At 40.3% G+C, this 15,811-nt stretch overlaps 1 protein-coding gene across 7 annotated transcripts in view; it reads right to left on the minus strand.

The window, feature by feature from the left end:
- Window positions 1-339: 339 nt before the first annotated feature.
- The window catches only part of shakB (shaking B), a 139,086-nt gene continuing 123,614 nt past the window's right edge, over window positions 340-15,811 (minus strand). For all 7 annotated transcript variants that reach the window (XM_065476868.1, XM_065476865.1, XM_065476869.1 and 4 more), the window contains one exon: window positions 340-1,112. The gene's annotated coding sequence lies outside the window, so the exon portion shown is untranslated. The remainder of the gene's footprint in view (window positions 1,113-15,811) is intronic.

Consider the following 15,811-nt stretch of genomic DNA (forward strand, 5'->3'; position numbering starts at 1 on the left):
GTTTAAAACTGTATCCAAATATTATTATATTTTCTTCAATCACTACGACGAAGCAGCCTATAGAAATCTTTTAAAACTGTGTGTGTGTGTGTGAGAGTGTGTTGTGTGTGTGTGTGTGCTGCCAGGGGGCGTCAAAATGGCGGCCGTTTCCCGCCATCTTTTGTCCGGTGCTGCCCCCTGGGCCTAGACTACAGTTATTCAACGCTAGCGATGGAGAGGACCGTGAGAAAGGTGGGTGTGTGTAACAATTATAATTATACACATAATCATCCCCTCCGTACCGTGTGGAAAAGTCGAAGCGGACGAAACGACGTGTCGTAAGGCGCCTTTTTGTTTTAATTTGACCCAACATCAAGCCAACCCGCGCGTTTATCACATTTTATTGCCGAAATTCGCTGGGGAGCTAGGAGAAAAGACACAGCTCTCGACCGAAATTGTGTATGTGTGTGTGTGTGTCGGAAGGCAAAGAATATTTAGTTTATTATTTAATGGGGTGGGGGGGTGCTGAGTGGGCGTGACGCGCGTAACGCTATTGGCTATACAAGTCGGAAACGTGGCGGTGCAGGTTGACATTGAGAAGGATGTCCGTTAATGTTGGATCGAGTTCGTTTGGCATTTCTTCTTCTTCTTCTTCTTCTCTCTCATCGAAACTTGGAAATATAATTTAATATTATATATAAAGTAGCAAGTCTGTACATTTGTATTCGATGGAAGGGGGGCGGGCGTCGGGGGCTCGAAAAAAGTAATTACACAACTATGTACACAGAACGAAACGATCGACATTATTATTTGGCTTTCTTTCTTTTTGGTGGGTGAGGGGGCGGGGCAGGGGGTGGGTGGGGTCGGTGATGAGCGCGTGGTTCGTCGGATCGGGGGCCGTCCATCCACTCGACGATGAGAATGACCGTTTTCGTTAACAATCAGTGTGTGGTAATTAATCGATTAATTAATTATACATTGGCAGCTGGGTCACGGCAACATGACGTGTACCGTGTGTTGGGTGTTGTTGTTGTTGTTGATTAAGGCACGAGTCTTGAGTAAATAGTCCAGTTTCACTTGCAAATGCTTCTTCTTGTTACCCGAACGTGGAGGCACGGGTGGTGGGAAGGCACCTGCAAACAAGACACAAAAACACATTTGTTTACTCCTCCGCAAGCTTTGGCGACAAAAATAATCAAATGGGGAAGCGCGGTTGTAAAACCATAAAAAGAATAAATTAGACGGAGCAGTTTTTGAGTGAGTTCGCGGCATTTTTTTTATTCTCTGTATCGATTCGCCCCGGCAATCACATTAACTCGAGCCGGAAGAATCAAATCTCTTTTATAGCCTGGGAACGCCGGCAGCTGGATTTAAAATTGCGACGTTGATGATGATGATGGCGGGTTTTTTTCAGGATTATTTCGTAACACCCTCTGCCATCTAGATTGAATATTGAAAATCGGATCAGATACACGAGTAAAACAATAATAATTTTTCTGTCCGAAACAGATTTGGAATTCACCAGTTGTATAAACCGTAAGTGTTCGAAACCGCCAACAGATGGCGCCACCGTAGACTTTCGATTTTAAGGCACTTCCGCTGCGATTTCAGACTCAATCTAGCTACTGTGCATTCTTCAATTAATTTGCTATTTTTTGACGTGCTGAAAACCAAAATCGGTTCAGCCAATCGCCGTAGAATCGTGAAAAACTATTTTTTGAAATAAAAAAATCTTTTCCAACGTTTCTACGGCGAATGGCTGAACCGATTTTGGTTTTCAGCACGTCAAAAAATAGCAAATTAATTAAAAAAAAGCAAAATAGCTAAATTGAGTCTGAAATCACAGCGGAAATGCCTTAAAACCGCTTAAAACAAAAATTTTAAGAAAGTCTGTGGTTGCGCCATCTGTTGGCGGCTTCAATAACTAAGGGTTTATGCAACTGGTCTCAAAAAGCCAATTTTGGCTTCATTTGAATCCTAAGGAATCATTTCATGCGTTCGCAGCAAGAATAAATAAATCCTTGTTAATGGTTAAAAAAAATAAATTTTCAACGTTGATTCAATCATTAATAAGCGTTGATTACTGTTGTAATAATTATCTGGCGAGGCGAAAATATCGAGAAAAAAGAGCTGCTTCCGGACGAAAAACAATCTCGGCGTCAGCGCCGACAGCTCTTTTTTTCTCATTCTTTCTATTTTTACCCACCCGGTGACGGACGGAAATGAAAACAATGGAGCCGCCGCACAAAATCGACCGCTTATCAACGCGCAGCCGAGAGAAAGAATCATTTCTTTCTGATCACGCAGGCAGCACGTCATTACTCGGCGCCGGCCACAATATATATTGACGTGTTTAAACCGGAATCAGTTGAGAGGATGGATGGATGGATGGATAGCTCGGCGGCCTAATATATGCGGGTCAAGATTGATTTTCACCACCTCTCGTGTGTATCAAATTATCCGGGGCCAGAGGCAAACCGCTTGCCTTATAATTTATAATAGCCGAACATGCATACCCTCGTGATACCAGAGGGAAGCCCTGTTTTCTCACAAAATTGAATTTTTCTGGTTACGCCCCCTATTTTTAGCAAAGGAAATTAATTGAGCACTTCCGGGGTGGGAAAAATTATGGAAATTTAATTGTGAGAAGATAAAAAATAGTTCTTTTGAGTCTTGAAAGTTATTTTTTATTTTTTAAAAAATTGCAGATTTTCGAAAGGGGTGTGTGTTTGGCCTGATTAAAATTCAGCAGTTTTAAGTAGCGACAAAAACTGCCTAAATTCAGAAAGCTGATTAAATTTCCAGTTTTTCTCCTATTGAACAAATTTTCCTCAAATTCACCATTTTCTCACAAAACGCGTCTGAAAGTTTCAACTGGCCGTTGGAAAACCTTTAATTATTTTTAGGGAATAATTAAAATACCCAAAATTGAGTTAATTTATTGGAGAATCACCTCAGCAAATAAAATTTTCATTTTATTAATTTTTAGGTGCTGAACCCTGACTGCCGCCATCTTGGATTTACGACCAAAAACAACTCAATTGTGTTCTCCCCTTGATTTATTTTTTCGGCTCATTTTATCTTGCGACAGGAGAGCGTATTGTGTTTCTATTTTGGGCGAGAGTGCGGTGGCCCGCGCGGTGTGTCGCCGAGGGATCGTGCGGCGGGCGGGCGAGCACGTGGAGGCCTAGTAGTAGTAGCAGAGCGAGTGTAGTGGCAGTGGTGGTGGTGGTGGTGGTAGTGGTAGTAGTGGCCCTTTCAAAGAGCACCACCGCTTTTCTGCTTCAAAAGCACAGCATGTGCAAACTCTTGACACATGGTAATTGCCGCCCGCCCGCCCGCCCCAGTCCATTGAACGACCGATTTTGACTCTTTCGTTGTTTGCCAAAGAGAGTTTTAATTTTCGCTGACATTTTTATAAGCGCTTGCCGCGCCGGTCTTAGTCTGGATTTGAATAAAAAGCGGCACAATGGGCTCGTGACGGAAATAAAGAGCCTTTTCACCGCCTCTTATGCATTCTCCGTTGGAGAAAGGGTTATTTAAACGTATTTTGTTCAGTGAGATCGCTAAATGACGAGTTTTTTTCACAGAATTTTAAATAAAGGGGCGTGGCTGGGATGCAAGGAGAAGAGTTCTCGACTTTTAACGGTTTTGCACCGATACTTTTGTGGAAAAAAAATCAAGTAAGAAGCCTCGGGACTCTTCAGGAATTTGAAAATGGGGCGTGGCAGAGGTGTAAGGAACTGAGTATTGGATTTTTGACAGGAAGAACCTCAACTAAAATATCAAGAAATCTTGAAGGAAGCCTCGTGACTCACAGGAGATTGCAAAAAGGCGTTATTTTTTAAAAGAATTTTAAAAAAGGGGCGTGGCAGGGGTGTAGGGAGAAGAGTTCCTTGACTATTAACGGTTTGCACCGGTCATTTTGCAGTAAAAGCCTTGAAGGAAGTCTCGGGACTGTTCAGGAATTTGTAAATGGGGCGTGGCAGGGGTGTAAGGATAAGAGTTCTCGACTTTTCACGGTTTGGCCTGGACTTTTGCAGAAATAATCTAGAAGGAAGCCTCGTGACTCACAAGAGAATACCAAAAGCCGATATTTTATTGAAATTAATTTAAAAAAGGGGCGTGGCAGGGGTGTAAGGAACAGAGTTTTCAACTTTTAGCGGTTTGCACTGGCACTTAAGCAGAAATAATGTTGAAAGAAGCCTCAGGATAGTCAGGACTCTTCACGACTTTGTAAATGGGGCGTGGCAGGGGTGGAAGGAACAGAGTTTTGGGGTTTTTTCACTAGCAATTGGGAAGAATCTCGACTGAAATATCAAGAATTCTCGAAAGAAGCCTCAGGACCAACAGGAGGAAGAGTTTTTTTTGGAAATAATTATAAAAAAGGGGCGTGGCAGGGGTGTAAGGAGAAGAGTTCTCGACTTTAAACGGTTTGCACCGGCACTTTAGCTGAAAAAAATCTTGAAGGATGCCTCGGGATCCACAGGAGATTAAAAAAATGACGTGATTTATTGTAAGAATTTTAAAAAGGGGACGTGGCTGGGGTGTAAGGATAGGAGTTATTGACATTAAATGGTTTGCACCGGCACTTTTTCAGAAAATTTCTTGAAGGAAGCCTCGGGAATCTTCAGTAATTTGAAAATGGGGCGTGGCAGGGTTGTAAGAAACAGAGTTTTGGATTTTTGACAGGAAGAACCTCGACTGAAATATCAATTAGTTGTGCGTTCAGTTGAAATCAAACTGTTTTTTTTCCTCAAGGACAAAGTAAAAAAGAAACGAGCCAAAGAGAGTTTTAATTTTCGCTGACATTTTTTATAAGCGGTGGCGGGGTGGATTTGAATAAAAGCGGCACAATGGGGTCGTGACGGAAATAAAGAGCGCGCTTGCTGCCTGCCCTTTTCATCGCCTGCCTCTTCTCTGCATTCTCCGGCAGAGAGAAAGAAAGAAAGAAAGAAAGAAAGAGTAAGTTAATTAAACTTATTTTGCACAAAGAGCAGATGTTTTTGCGCCTCGTCTCGCGGATGAGTCGTTTTTTGTTGCAGAAAATTATTATTTTATATATTTTCTCGGCGCGGCAGAGGATTTTGATTCATTGCGGTTGTAAACTTGGCAGCAGACTAACCAAAGTAAAAAGCAAGAAAACGTCCGTACGTCCGACAAACCGGTTTTTGCGGTTCGCAGACGTGCACAGTTGCACACGGCGGAACGCTTGCCAAAAATCAGGTCCCGCGGCCAAATTTACGAGCGTTTTGAGCCGCGTGATTGCGAGCGTCCCCAAAGTGCTTTTTAATTGCGCACGCCAGCGGCAGGCGCAGCGTGCTCGCGAATTTATTACTCGCCGCCCGCTCTGCAGCATAAATTACGTTCTTAATTATAATTAAGGCAGGTCGAGGAGCAAGCGTTTCATCTCTCTCATCTCACCCTCATGCGAAAAAGGACCACCCACTTGATCCGCCAGCCGCCACCGCCAGCCCGGCCCGCCACGGCCCGCCACGATAAACACGACCCGAGCCCGAACCAAGCCAGAAATTAATTAGCCATGTGCGAAAAACCGATTGTTGATAATTTTTTTAAAGCTTGGTTAAGTTTGTATACGTTTACATTCGTCCAAAATAGATTTTTTATTACTTTGTCGATTATTTTCTAAAAAAAACAAGGATTTTTTTCAATATCCGCGGTTTTAAATGGTAGCCACGCCCCTTTTTTAAATTTCTAAGCAGAAAAACTCCCTATAAATCTATTATTAAAGTTTCCTTCAATTCATTTACCCTTTCTGCAGCTTTTATTGATTGATTTAGTCCCAAATTAATTAATTAAAAAGGAAAATTGATTTTTAAATTAATTTTTCCTTTGAATGAAACAATAAAATATTTTTAATATAATATTAGCTGTTTTATTAACTTTCATTTAAGTCGAAAACTGATTTCTTTTTGTTTAAATTTACCATATTTCAAATCTGCGCGGGTTTTACTCGCTGCCGCGCCCCCTTTTTAAAATTCCTAAACAACAAAACTCCCTTTACATCTATTATTCAAGTTTATTTCGATTTATTCACCTTTTCTGCAGCTCTTATTGATTGGTTTAGCCCCAAATTTATTAAATAAAACGCTTAAAAAGATATATTGACTCTCAGCCACACCCCTTTTTAAAAATTTCAAAGCAACAAAACTCCCTCTTCATCCATTATTATAGTTTCTTTCGTTTTATTAATTGTTTTATTAGTTTCTGCAGCTTTTATTGATTGATTTAGTCCCAAATTAATTATTTAAAAAGGTAAATTACGGTTGAAATTGATTTTTAAATAAATTTTCCCTTTGTAGGATGCACTAAAATATTTTTAAAGGATGTGAATATAATATTAGCTGTTTTAAAATGCATGAAATTTCATTTAAGTCGAAACGGAACAATTTTTTTGGGCACCAATTCACCAAATTTCTAATCTGCGCGGGTTTTAAACCCTGCCACGCCCCCTTTTTAAAATTTCTAAGCTGCACAACTCGTTCTACATCTTTTATTAAGGTTTCCTTTGATTTATTCATCCTTTCTGCAGCTTTGTTGATTGATTTAATCCAAAATTAATTAATTAAAAAGATAAATTACGTTTCCTGTTGATTTTTAAGTTAATTTTTCCATTGTAGGCCACAATAAAATATTTTTAAGGATGTGAATTTCATGCAGCTGTCTTTAATTATGCATTAACTTTGATTTTAATTGAAAACTAGTTTCAAAATAACCAAATTTCAAATTTTAAAATATTAATTTTAAATCTGCGCGGGTTTTAATCCCTGCCACGCCCCATTTTTAAAATTTCTAACAATAAGCAGCACAACTCTACATCTTTTATTAAGGTTTCCTTTGATTTATTCATCCTTTCTGGGGCTTTTTTTATTGATTTAATCCCGAATTAATTAATTTAAAAAAAATAAAAACGGCTCTAATTGATTTTTTAATTAATTTTTCCTGTGCAAAAAAGCAATTTTGAGGATTTAAATATTGTTTAGCTGTTTTAAATTGTATAAATTGATTTATTTTGTTCAAATTTCCAATTTTACAACATTAATTTTAAATCTGCGCGGGATTTACTCTCTGCCACGCCCCCTTTTTAAAATAACTACGCACCAAACCTTTTCCTGCATCTCCTTTAGGCTATTTTTATGATTTGTTTTTCGTAAATTTGTCCAAATGAAAAAATTATCGATTTAAAGAAGCAATAAAATAGTTTTTGTCCTTCGAAATATGATTTTTCGCCCATATATTAATTACAGACGCACCGATTTTTGCTCGAGTTGAAAGCAAGCCAGGCACGTGACACTCTCGAGAGTGATTGATGTCGCTTTTTCTTCCCTCTGGCTCGGACAGAATGGTCGTGACGTCAGCCCGGGGCGTAAATTTCGGCGTCGAAGGAAAGGAAAATAATGATTCTTCACCGCATCCAGCTCGAATTTTCGGAATTTTCCATTTGTCAGTCTATTTCGTTCTTTAATTTAAATTCACTGTCCAGATGCAGCGAAAGAGAAAGAGGACACCGAGAAATAATGTAAAAAGTCGCATTTCTTTGAAACCCGACACTCTGGTGTACAAACAACCTATTTATATGTGTACACTCGAAAAAGGGCTGGCTGCGAAGCAGACGAGTGGCAGTCGGACGGCCAATTTGTTTCTTTTCGCGCGCGCCAGACGGCTGCATACACGTGTCCACGTCATTGTCATCCTACATTTTTCGAGCAAGTAAGTGCGTCCTCCGCTGTTGCCGCGCCCATTAATCCGCGCTTTTACGCTGCCAACACCAGCAGGCCTTTTTATTCGGTGCACAGAGTGCAAAATAACGCGGGAAAATCGACTAAAAATAATTTTATTGCTCTGCGCCTGCAGAAGTTGGTAGTCAGGCTTTCCGCCGGACATTTCGGACAGGCGCGTTGCCTAAATCTTAATTTTTAAGGGAAATATTACCACGGAGAGCCTGTTTTAATTCCCGCCAGTCAGAAGACAATATGGAGTCGAATATTCGCCCATTTCGAAGCTGCGCAGTAGACTTGTGCGCATCTGAAGCATGCGCAGTACGTTCAGATCGCATCTTCATCTCACAGGGAGGCTGAAACTCATTACTGCGCATGCGTGAACCAATTTAAAACCTTCTGCGCAGTCGTAATTCCCATCAAGGGCCCGGGTTGCGATCTGTGTTGGTTTCCCGCCGGTCAGAATTCAATATTGCGTCGAAATAATGGAGGCCAATCAGGAGACGGTCCAGCAGCCAATCAGAAGCGTCAAAAAAGGGGCGTGTCGACCTGATAATTTCATTCCCGCGTATTTATTTACATTTCTATCAGCCTGATGTGCCATCTAACGGTCGATTCACCAATTACCGGGATAATCAGCTGTTAATAAAATCAAAAACATTCAAATTTCCCGCCGTACTCTACCAGACGCCATATTTGCGCGTCACGTGAATTCGGCCCCCTGTGAATTTAACCGTAAAAACGTCAAGATTTTTTCAATTTTAAATTTTCATCTTTAATTATCGAGATTTTTAGCGTGGGATTAAGTTTGAAACCCGATTTTCAGTCGAATCTAAAAGCAGCAAAGAGCATTAGAACTGCTTTTTCCCGATGATTCAGTTCCTGATTTAAACAAACGGCGCGGAGACAGTGAGCGTGATTAGCAGACAATTTATTTCGGTCTTTGTGGCTCACTCGTGGCCAGACGCGTGTGTCTGCGCCGCTTTCACATCAGCACACAGAATAAATTCAGCAAAAGCCGCTCGCTCGCTTGCTTTTCAGCGGCGACGATCGCAAAAAAAGAAGAAGAAGAAGCGAAATGCGCTCTGTAGACGAAAGGAAGAGCAATAATAATTGCAAAAAATAAGATAGTCTGCGAATCATGAGACGGAAATTCGTGCCCTTCTTTGGTTTTTTCTCTCTTTAAATAATTAAAAATAAATTAAGAGAGATTCTAGAATAAATTAAATTAATTTTGGGCGTTTCGATTTTTCCCAAAAAATTTTTTCAGACGAATTTTGTGCGAAAATGGTCAATTTGAGAAACATTTGCTCAATAGGAAAAAAACTGGAAATTTAATCAGCTTTCTGAATTTAGGCAGTTTTTGACGCTACTATCAACTGCTGAATTTTAATCAGGCCAAACACAAACCCCTTTCGAAAATCTGCAAATTTTGAAAAAATTAAAAATAACTTTCAAGACTCAAAATTAATAAATTTAGCGAGTTCCTCCTTATCTCACTGTGGCCGCGGGAACGAGCAATTAGACAATTAGAGCCACGAGGTCAAAGGTCAAGCTCGTTTGGCACAGCTGATGGCGAGAGAGGAGATTTTTTGGCGCGTCACAAAAGATGGAATCGGCGCTTGCCGCGCACTCACTCGTTTTATCCCATCCGCCAGCTACGCCTTTTTGTGAAGAGAGAGAAGAGAAGAGAGCAGGCATATTTTTTGCATAGAGGTGCATGATTTATTCGCTCGACTGCAGGTGCCACCCTCGGAATTAACCCCCGCGCGCGCCGACAGATAGCACGTGGGCCTGGCAGCCGCCAAATCACGGCCGAATCGCTTCGCCGCCGCTCGATATTTTACTACACACGAAGAATTTTGGAGCAGACAGAAAAAATAGAGGGATTTTTTTATTTAAAAAATTATATTACATGAAAATTTCTGACCAAAAATTCCAATTTTTTGAATTTTACCGGTTACGCCCCCTTTTTTAAGCAAAGGAAATTAATTGAGCTCTTCCGGGGTGGGTTAAATTATGGAAATTTAATTTTGAGAAGATGAAAAATAGTTCTTTTGAGTCTTGAAAGTTATTTTTCATTTTTTAAAAAATTGCAGACTTTCGAAAGGGGTTTGTGTTTGGCCTGATTAAAATTCAGCAGTTTTAAGTAGCGTCAAAAACTGCCTAAATTCAGAAAGCTGATTAAATTTCCAGTGTTTTGCCTATTCAGTAAATTGTTCTCAAATTTACCATTTTCGCACAAAATTCATCTCAGAAAAATTATCTTTATTCTGACTGCAGTTACAATTTTTCTAACTAAAAAAGTATTGCGTGATCGGAAAAACACGGCGCGCACTCTGCCTGATTAAAAATGCAACCAACCAATACGCATCTTCCTTCACGCACGGCGGCCTCTCTTTTAGGCAAATTAACTTGTTGTTGGTCGGGCGACGACGGCTGAGCGAACTCGTTCGCTCAAATATTTGTGGAAAATGACGGCTGGCTACTGCGGCTTCTTTTCGTCTGAATGCTCTGGCTGCTTCTTTTGTTGGTGCCAATTTGCGAGAGGAGAATGGCGAGCAGAGCAGATCGATTTTCGGCGGAGCCGCTTTTAATTAGCCGGGAGACGTGATACCTCGCCGATTATGCTCGGCAGATTGTAGCTTTCAAAGCCTTTTGTGTCTGCCAGAAAGGCGGTTTGTTTCGCTTTGAACGCCCGATCGCAGCCCAAAGATAATAAACTGTTTGATGCGAATATTTAATATTTTTTTTGCTTCCTCTTCTTCTTCTTCGCTCTTGTTCATGCCTGCCTGCTTTAACGACCGGTAAAATGACTCTGGAGAATGCTGTTTGGGCGGCAAATTCTTTCTTTCTTTCTCTTTCTCTTTGTTGCCGCCGGGGCCTTTCTTTCTTTCTTTCTTTCATCCAGCCTTTTGACTCAATTTCTCTCGAGCAAAGTGCTTTTCCGCCGATAATCAAGACGACATTTATTCCACAATGTTTTTGCTTCATGGCTTTTAGCTTTAATAGTAGTTGAAATTTTTAAAAGTTCTTGTCTTTGCCGCCAAATTGATCTAGGCGGCAGCTGTGGATTTTTTTAAAAGTGTCTACAGAGCTTTCAAAATGGCTTTTCCTGCTTGAAATTTTATTTAATCTCATTACATCAAGGAATAAAATTAAGGAGGATTCAAAATTTTGATTATTTTGCTTCTTCCTTGAGTAAAAAATGTAAAGAAATCACCTCTGATTTACGAAAAAATATATTTAAACTATTGCTAAAATGGAAATAATATTAAAATTGTTGCAATAAATCCATCTACTAAAAATATGGTGCATTTTGAAGCGATTTCAGATGTTAATTATTCGGAAATTTAATTTATATAGTGTATTTTTTAAGATTCTAACAGGAAAATAAATAAAATAAGATATGGAATTTAGAAAAATCAATTTTTTAAAATTAATTTTCATGTGGATCGGCCCTGGGTGATGGTTGAAAATTATTTGGATGGTTGGATGCAATAAAAAATTTGTTCTGCAATTGACCAGTTGCACAAACCCTGCTTAGTTATTGAAGCCGCCAACAGATGGCGCAACCACAGACTTTCTTAAAAATTTTGTTTTAAAAGCGGTTTTAAGGCATTTCCGCTGTGATTTCAGACTCAATCTAGCTATTTTGCTTTTTTTAAATTAATTTGCTATTTTTTGACGTGCTGGAAACCAAAATCGGTTCAGCCATTCGCCGTAGAAACGTTGGAAAAGATTTTTTTATTTCAAAAACTAGTTTTTCACGATTCTACGGCGATTGGCTGAACCGATTTTGGTTTTCAGCACGTCAAAAAATAGCAAATTAATTGAAGAATGCACAGTAGCTAGATTGAGTCTGAAATCGCAGCGGAAGTAAATTAAAATCGAAAGTCTACGGTGGCGCCATCTGTTGGCAGCTTCGAACACACATTTTGGCTTCAGCTGAATCCTAAGGGATCAGTTCGTGCATTGGCAACGAGAATTTAATTAATTAACTTAAAAATAACAGTTTTTTATATTTAATTTATTTATTTATTAAAGAAACCTGCCATAGGCTTGAAATTAATTTTTAAGGACTTAACAAAAGGTTCCTTTCCTTTTCTAGTGAGTAAATTAACCAAACGCAATCAGTTCTCTGCGTCTAAAACCAAAACAAATCTTTGCACCCAAGTCCATCAATTTCAGGTAAAAGAGCGCGGCAGCGGCGGCGGCGGCTTTCCTGTATTTTTTTCCTCTCTGTGCAATGTTTTATTCTGCCTCTCTCGGAGTGTTCGTGTTCGGTTGGTTTGTTTTACACGGGTGCAGCGCAGCGTCTGACAATTCCTGCGAGATTTAGGCCGAGTGAGAGCGGCATCCATACATCGTCGGCTTCGATTCCGCCGCCGCCTGGAGACTTTTGATTTCGGGCCTAAAGAGCACCGGATTTGCATCGCGGCTCGACGTTTATCGCCGCCAGAAAAAAACAGATGTGAACTGGCAGTTTTGCGACGCGCAAAAACAAAAAAAAAAATCAGAAGCCAGAAGGAAAAAGGTTTGTTTAAAAATTAAAGGGGTTTTTCCAGAAAATTCGCCTGAAAATTAATTTAAATTCACCAGTTGCATAAACCCTAAGTGTTCGAAGCCGGCAACAGATGGCGCCATCGTAGACTTTCGATTTTAAGGCACTTCCGCTGCGATTTCACACTCAATCTAGCTACTCTGCATTCTTCAATTAATTTGCTATTTTTTGACGTGCTGAAAACCAAAATCGGTTCAGCCAATCGCCGTAGAATCGTGAAAAACTATTTTTTGAAATAAAAAAATCTTTTCCAACGTTTCTACGGCGAATGGCTGAACCGATTTTGGTTTTCAGCACGTCAAAAATTAGCAAATTAATTAAAAAAAGCCAAAGAGCTAGTTTGAGTCTGAAATCGCAGCGGAAATGCCTTAAAATCACTTAAAACAAAATTTTTAAGAAAGTCTGTGGTTGCGCCATCTGTTGGCGGCTTCAATAACTAAGGGTTTATGCAACTGGTCAATTAAAAACAGTTTAAATAATTGATACTGTCTCCTTATATGAATTCTGATTTAATTTCCCAAGAAAGACTTTTAAAATTGTAAATTATCCCTCTATCGATCGAAATTAACCATTTTCAGCCTGTAAAACATTGTCCGCGCCGTGCATTTCACTAAAAAACACGTTTTCCGTAGGAACAAATGTTTACTCGCAATCTGGAGCAGCAGGTATACCTGGCCGGTGCGGTGTGTTGAGGTTAATATTTCACGTGGCGGCTTGGCTTAAGCGCTGCAGTCAACAAACAGCTCTGCCGAGTATTATTTGCTTAATAAGCCCTCTCTGGTCTCTCTCTCTGGCTCTGAGAGCTGCTAATGAAGCAATCATCGCGCTCAACTTTCTATTACACACGCGTGCCATGCTATGCCGTGCACTGCTTGCATTCCGTCGCGTCTAATGGAGCGGCAACGGAGCCACTTTTGCCGCACTACGCCGCTCATTTCGCAGCCCGCAGAATTGGAGCGTTAAAATTAATAATGCAAAATGCACAAGTGACACACGCCTGCAGATGCATTGCCGCAATCTAACTTTTCTGCTGCCGCGAGAGATGGATAATTGCCGTTTTTAATTTATTATTTAGATAAACAAGTGGCGAAATTGACCAGCTAGCAAAACCGACCTGAGGAAGGTCGCTGACAGGCAATGGTGAAAAATCGTAAGCAAAAATATGTTCAAAATTGCTTAAAAAAGCATTAAAAACCAGCCTGGGAGCGGATTTCAGGTCGGAGTACCCTGAAAAAGGTCGTTTGAGAACTGGAGGTCACAGCCCTGACCAAGACCTGTCTAATGAGGGGTCGTGGTTAATGATCGGATGAACGGCTGAATTTTAAGAAAAATTAAAACCATTTTCGCTCGAGTCACGAAGCCGAAACAATTCGGAAAAAAATTAATTTTAATTTTTCTATGGGAGAAAAAAGTCTGAAAATTGGTTTCCAAGCCGGCGGTAGTTTTTTACATGCGATGGAGTCGGTGAAACTCTTTTAATTTCCTCCGTTTGGAAAAAAATGGCGAATTATGATTCCACATACAGAGAAAGTCTAAAAATAATGAATTTTAAACTTCAAATTCTATCTCCTCCTAGGATTTTGATCGGATCGGCTTTTATTTGGTCTTAAAATAATCCCAGACAAATTTAGCGTCGACTAAAAGGTCATTATTTTCGAATTTATGCCCTGGATTGGAGATATGGGCAGCAGAATTTGGAAGGTGACGAAAAAATGGAAAATTCTGTAAAAAATCAACGGTTTGATCAAAGTTGATGAAAAATTCACAAAATGTTCTTTATTTGATGCCTAGCTGAGATAACCAAGCGGGATATCCAGGAAAAATCCGTTTCATGGAAAAATAATTTTTAAAAAAATTTTACTTTATCATAAAAGCCGAAAAAATGGCTAAAATTCGAAAAATGGTCTGATTTTAAAAGAGTTACAGGTTACGATATCTTTATAAGTAATTTTAATTAATTTTTTTGTCAATAAAAATACAATATTTTAGATAAAGGTATGAAAATTAGTAAAAAAACGGCAAATTTTCATTTTTGCGAGTTCATATACGGGAAATAAAATTCAAAATCTCACCTTCTCAGGGTCAGAATTTAAAATCAAGGCTTTGTCTCATCAAGCCCGATCGAATGACACCTAATTTGAGGTCATTGGTCAAGGCAATTTTATGTAAATTAAAAAAAATCCAAATTGAAACTCATAAAACACGAAAATTTCGACTTTTTAAAATATTATCAACGCCAAATCCTTTTGCTTATAATTATTTTAATTGCCAGAACTGCATACCAAACGACTCTGAAGGATAGAAACTATCCCAAATAAATTTAGAAAAATTTAAATTGTAAGCCGCTGATTTTTCCTCAAATTTACCGTAAAAAAGCAGAAGCAGAGAGGTGCTCATAAGCGGCATTAGGTCTGAATTTTTCAGAGGGTGCAGCGTGGCGGCCCTTGAAAGATTAGAGCGGGCAAATTGTGGGGAATCGCTTGCTCAGCAGCTCAGCTCCTCCTGTTTCAGCGCCGGCCGAAAAAGGCAATTGGGCCAGCACCGCCGTAAAACTGCACCGTCAAGTTTATTTTGCTTGTTAGAAAGCCCCGCGGGCCGCCGGTGCGAGAATCTGGGTCAACGTATCCCGCAATCATATTGTTTATCAACAATGCAGACAAGGCCGGCATTGTTGCAGCCGCCGCACGCACGCACATGGCCCCCCCGGCGGCGCAAAACCAAAATAAACGACCGTGAAAAGCGGCGGCTATTTTCGACTGGAGAGCAGCAAAAGCAAATCGATACCGAATGCAAATAACTCACGCGCCGCCCGATGAAAAGCCGGTCCGAATCTCTGTAATTACTCCCGATGGACGCTGAAAAGCCTAAAAAGCCTGAATAGCCGGCCAACGGACGTGTTTGGCGCGTCCGAAGGGGCGTGTAGTTTGATTATTTGTTGTTTTTAGAGCAGCCGCAAACATGGCTGGTGCCGCGGGAAATTTAAATTAGATTTGGGAATTTTCCACCGATATGGCGGGAAATTTGAATGTTTTTGTTGTTATTTATTTATACAAACAGCTGATTACGCTGTTAATTGGCGAATCAACCGTTAGATGGCACATGTAATGTAATAAAATACGCGGGAATGAAATTATTAGGTCGGCACGCCCCTTTTCTGACGCCTCCGATTGGCCGCTGGACTGTCTCCTGATTGGCCTCCATTATTTCAACGCCATTTTGACTTCTGACCGGCGGGAAACCAACACAGATCGCAATCCGGACACCCGATGGGAATTTCGACTGCGCAGTAGATTTTAATTTGGTTCACGCATGCGCAGTGATAAGTTTCGGCCTCCCTGTGATATGGAGAAGCGATTTGAACATACTGCGCATGCTTCAGATGCGCACAAGTTTACTGCGCAGCTTCGAAATAAGCGTATATTGAATCAACGAATTTAAGCGCCTTCAAGCCTCCATTATTTCGACGCCATATTGACTTCTCACCGGCGGGAAACCAACACAATCGCAACCCAGCCCCCCGGTGAGTATT

Source organism: Cloeon dipterum, chromosome 1 (assembly GCF_949628265.1).
Source record: "Cloeon dipterum chromosome 1, ieCloDipt1.1, whole genome shotgun sequence".
NCBI classification, from domain to species: domain Eukaryota; kingdom Metazoa; phylum Arthropoda; class Insecta; order Ephemeroptera; family Baetidae; genus Cloeon; species Cloeon dipterum.